We start from the raw sequence: 5,227 nt of genomic DNA on the forward strand, positions 1-5,227 counted from the left end.
TTCTGCACGGCACTTGTACCCCTGCCAGGCCTGAGAATTCAGGTTCAACGCAGAGTCCACTGCTCAGAAACTCTGGGTGGAGTCAAGGAAATTAACCCTGGCTGTGCTGGCAAGCTTTGTTTCATCCCCTTTCCTTGAATCCTGGTGCTCCCCTCACAAGGCGGGACAGCCCGTGTGAATTAGTCAGACTTAGCTTTGGTCTCTCTAGCCTTTCTTCTAGGAAGGGGAAAATTAATCACTTTAGTTTATTAAACCACACACCATATGACAAATCTGCTGTGTCTTGGGGACAAAGGCTGGAGGGTACAATATCTACAAGCCAGATCTGGAGCTGGAGTAAACCTCTGTCACTCCACTAACTGCAATGAAGCTGGGCCAATTTACACCCCCAGAGGATCTGCCCCCCGTCCTCTTTAGAGCTGTTGCTGAGCCTCGTTTTCCAGGCTGCTAATAAATGTTTCTCTGAGAGCTGTAGAACCTGAGGCATGTCTCTTTGAGCCTTGTCTCTGAACTGGGAGCTTGCCAGCGCATAACCCTTTCACAGCCAAGTTGGAGAAGACTGAGGAGCTGATGTGGCGGCTGGTAGAGTGACAGGAGGAGATGCAGAGGACACTTCTGGCATTCCAGCAAAACCAGCAGGCCGAGCAACAAGTTCTGCTGGGATGGCAGGTGCAGCAAGAGCTGGTGTTTCAGGAATTCATGAAGGAGCCCACGAGGTGCAGCAGTTAATACAAAATGTGACAAATCCTGCCGGGGGGAATGGAAGTCAGGAGGGCTGGGGCTCTGTAAAATGGGCCCCGGGGCTGGTCCTGACACATTTCGATTGACTTTTGAGAGAATTGCTGCTTGTGTGGGCGGGGATGCAGGACTATGGCTAGACCTTTGTCTGGTGAGAGAAGCACAAGCCACTTACATTGAGTGACGAGCAGGCCAATATTAGACCGCGTAGGCTTGTTGGCTGAGAGGTACAGAGAGAAATTTAGGGCAGTCAGGTAGACTTAGGGGGTCAGGCCCAGAGTATTTGTGCAGAAGTTGAAGGACTGAGCCAACCGAAGGTTAAGACCAAGTGGGGAGCATGTGGAAGAGATCATGGATGCCTTGATATTAGAACAAGTTATGCAGATCCTCCCAGACACCTCTAAAGTCCAGGTGAGGAGACGTCAGCCAGCAATGGTGGAGGGAGTGGTAAAGTTGGCTGAGGAGTGTGTTGGAGGCGGGTTTTCCCAGGAAAGCAGCTTGTTCCACACAATGGGGGAATGGGGGGTAAGGGGGAAGATGGGATCCCTCAAACAGGAAGGCCTGGGAGGACACAAGAGGCAAAATAGGCCACTTTGATCAACCAGATATTACCTGCTACCAGGGTTGGGGGAAAGGCCACATTAAGCGGGACTGCCCGTATACGGAATGCAGACTGGGGGAATATTGCAGCTGGATTGTGGTGATGGAGACGTCTGGGAAGGATGCAAAAACAATCCCTGTAAGGGTGGGAAAAAGGCCAGAGGTGAGGGTTATTGATTTGGTGGCTGATTGTTCACTCTTGCAGAGCAGACTGCTAGAACTGCAGTGATTTCAGGAGTGGGAAACCATGTGCATGGAGTGTGTACACAGGGAGAAAAAAAAATTATCCAGTGACAATAGTCCCACTGGAGGTACATGGGATGCTCCGAAGCCAAAGGGTCAGAGTAGTGGAAACCTTTCCCCATCCTGTAGTCTTGGGGACCGATTGGAACCGATTCCTTTTAAGGAGAAGAAAGGCCTGGGGCCAGGGGGAAGAACCTCAGTGAGGGGTGAGAAAAAGAGGGGTTGGGATTAAGCATGGGACCCAGAGCCCACAAGGGTAGATTGCAGAAAACCCTAAACAGAAAACAACAAGCCAAGAAAGGGGGCCCCAGGTGGAGAATACTGGGGCAGAAGAGAAACTGGAAAAGGGGGTGAAGGAGCAGGGGTCACTCACACAAGGGCAACCCAAAGGAAGGGCAGGAGGTGAACCCCACATACTCCAGTAAGGGGGCCAGGAGGAGGGAGTGACCTCAAAGGCCTCACTGCTAAAGGGGATCAGAGACTGTCAGCATGTGAGGGGTTGACTGGGGAGGAAACCCCAGCGGGCTCTACAAGGGATGAGGTAGATCCTGAGCCATCATTGTGTGATGACCTGTGGGACAAAACCGAGTTGTGGGGGTAGACCCCCACCTAAGGAGTACTTCATCTGTGGATGGAGAATGGCCTGCAGAAAGGCAGACAAAGGGACATGGGGCAGCGAGGGATCACCGCCTCCATAAGTAAGGTAGTGCTCTGTCAGGGAGAAAACTGAGCTTTAGTGGAAAGGGGGACCCCAAGCTGAGCTGGGAAACATAGAAGGGTGAGGTATGTGACAGGATGCTGTTAAAAGCTTCGAACTGGCTGCTGTGGAATCCAGCACCCTGGTCACTTCGCACGCCTAGGGCAGTGGGTGTGGTTAAGGTAGGATGGGCATGTAACAGGGTACTTGGAGGGCCAGGTGGCTTAGTGGTTGATGAACCTGACTTCCGGCCCCTTGTTTCCCTGGCCAAGGTGCCTCAGTCTTTCAGGCAGGGGGTAGGGAGACCTGTGCCCTCCCACTCTATCAAGTCCCAGCCCAGGGCCCTGTGTGAATTGACCCCTGAACAGGGGGCACTTGGAGCAGGGAGCCTAAAGCCACGGCCCTGGGATACTTCCTACCAGAGCCCCTTCAGTTTGGATTAGGGCTCCTATTGTCTAATTCTCTGGGTGGCTTCTTGTGGCGCCCTCTCATGGATTGTGGGTGGTGCCTGGCCACAGTCCCAGGCGCCTTCAGGCGGGGTAGCCATGAGTTTGGTGCAGCTGAACCCCACAATGTCTCTGGGCCACAGTCACCCAGTTACTGGTGGCTTCTCCACAGTCTCCCTTGACTGGGAGACAGAACGTGCTCCCTGGTGACTGGCTTGGCTAGCAAGCTAATGACACTTCTTTTCAGCTTCTGCCTCTTCACCAGTCAGCCCAATCTGGGCCCCTCTCTCTCCTTTTTTACCCCCTCCTGGCCTGGCTGCAGGTATAATGGGGGCAGGGCTAGCTGGGCGCAGAGGCCCTCTTCAACCCCTGCCATGCTGGCAGGCAGTTTCTCTGCTTCATCATGGGGCACTTACACCTGCTGGTTGCCTGGTGAGTTAATGAGGTAATAAGCTCATGTCCATTACATCCAGTACAAACACATTTCTTTCTTTTTTAAAATTAAAAAGTTTATAGGATTTTCAAATGGAAGAGAATGTGTCCATTCAAACTTTGCAAAACAAGGAAATACAAGAGAGGTAACAGTTAATAATCCCTACAAGAAACCCGCCGATGCTGGATCTACACGCAGTACCATATGCCGTGACTGAGTGCAAAACTGGGATCCAGATGTGGGTTCTGTGCCCCACAAATGTCTTGGGTGTTCAGCTTCAGAGCTTTGTTTTGTGCTCATCTCTTATAGTTTTTCCCTCTGCAGACAATGGGGTGAATGGGAATGGCATGTTGGAGAATATTTTGCACTCCTCTAGGACCCGGTACCTAAAGATCTCAAAGCATTTTGCAAAGTTGCACAACACCCCAGAAGATAGGTCAGGAGCATTTTACACATTTCAAAGCTTGGGCAAACTGAGGCGCAAAGCGGCAACTTCTCTCTCTGACGTTGACAAGAGAAAAGCCATTTTAAAATACATGAGAGAGTGACTAGTGAGGAAGATGTTAGCCAAACCTATTGGAAGTTCAGTTGCAATAGTCTCTTGTCTTAAAATTATTTTTGCTTGGCATTTAAGGCCTGAGCCTGTAATTCTTGCTCATGTGAGTCATCCTCCCTGAAGTCCATTCAATGACATCAATGGTCCATTCAATGACATCAATAGTTAATCATGTAGGAATAGGTGAAAAGTTGCAGGATTCTGCCTGTAAAGCTTCCCCAGGATAATGAAACAGCTAATTTGAATGCAACATAAAGTTCTTTCCTGTGATTGCCACTAATGTGACATTTATTGCGACCCTTCCAGATGTCCAAGCCAGCAAGTCCCTCAGGAGGAATTCATGACTAGCAAGGCTTTCGTAAGGATAGCCATGTGACTTCCCAGGAATGGGGACACTCTTGGCCAAACTATCACCACAGAACCCAAACCCAAAAGGGCAGTGGCTGGTGCTTGCTGCACTTCCCAATTCTCTGTTCTTCAGGTGGCCCAAAGAAGCCTGGGTCTTGAAATTGTCTGGCATTTTCCGGTCAGTCTTCAAAGTGATTCAGGAAAGGGTAATGTTGTGTTACAGAGCAAGAGAGTTGAAGCCAGCCTGAAACTGGAGCCAGGATGTTTAATAGCAGCAGTCCCCATGGCTCTTGGGAAAGAGAAAGTGGAACTCAACTGCAGCCGTGAATGAAATTCAACAAATAGGAAAATGCCTCTCTTCATTGAGTAAGTCCATCCCATCCAGCACGGTGTGTGAGTCAGTGGACTTACTGAACTAACTGAGCTTGCCATCCACTGTCTCATTTCTTACCATAGCGGGTTCCTGTTTCAAGATGCTCTAATTTTTCTTTGGGCCAGGGCCTCCACAATTCTGTGAAATCTAAAAAAACAGACACACGGAAAATTCAGAATAGATTGAGAAGGACCAAGAATCCCCCATCAGAGGGGAAAATACAACCATCTCTCAAAAGGGATAAGTTGGGATAAGTCCTTAAATGCATTTCCATTCTGCGCTCACATTGACGTAGGCTTTTAACTCCTGTTACACTTTAAAATACATTGGCCCTTATGCTAAAAATCCTCTGATACTTCCTGAAAGAACAAAGTCCAGCACCTACATAAACAGATGTAGCCTCTTATGCTTTCCCTGATGGCTGATGGAGAATCTACGGTTATGCCACCTTATGCTGTCATCCTGTCAGTTCTTTCGAACTAAGTGGATTTGGGCTTGTCTAATCCTTCGAGGGGAGAGCACTGAGGAATCTCTACCATGCATGCTTTGGGAAGTGGGACTGGTGATTCAACTGGGACCATGCTTTAGTCCAGACCCAGTGCTCCAATATATGGCTAGCAGCGCTGAATGGCTGAAGGTGCCTCTTTTGCAGGAGATGTACCCTTGTGAGGACTAAAGAACCCATGGTACTCTACAGAGGAGTAAGTGTGTTAACCTCCAGGCCTGGCAAAATTCCAGCATGAGCAGCCATGTTCTGCGTCCCCAAAGTCCACCTGGAATTTGGCTGGTTTAG

The sequence above is a fragment of the Caretta caretta genome, chromosome 13 (assembly GCF_965140235.1).
Source record: "Caretta caretta isolate rCarCar2 chromosome 13, rCarCar1.hap1, whole genome shotgun sequence".
NCBI classification, from domain to species: domain Eukaryota; kingdom Metazoa; phylum Chordata; order Testudines; family Cheloniidae; genus Caretta; species Caretta caretta.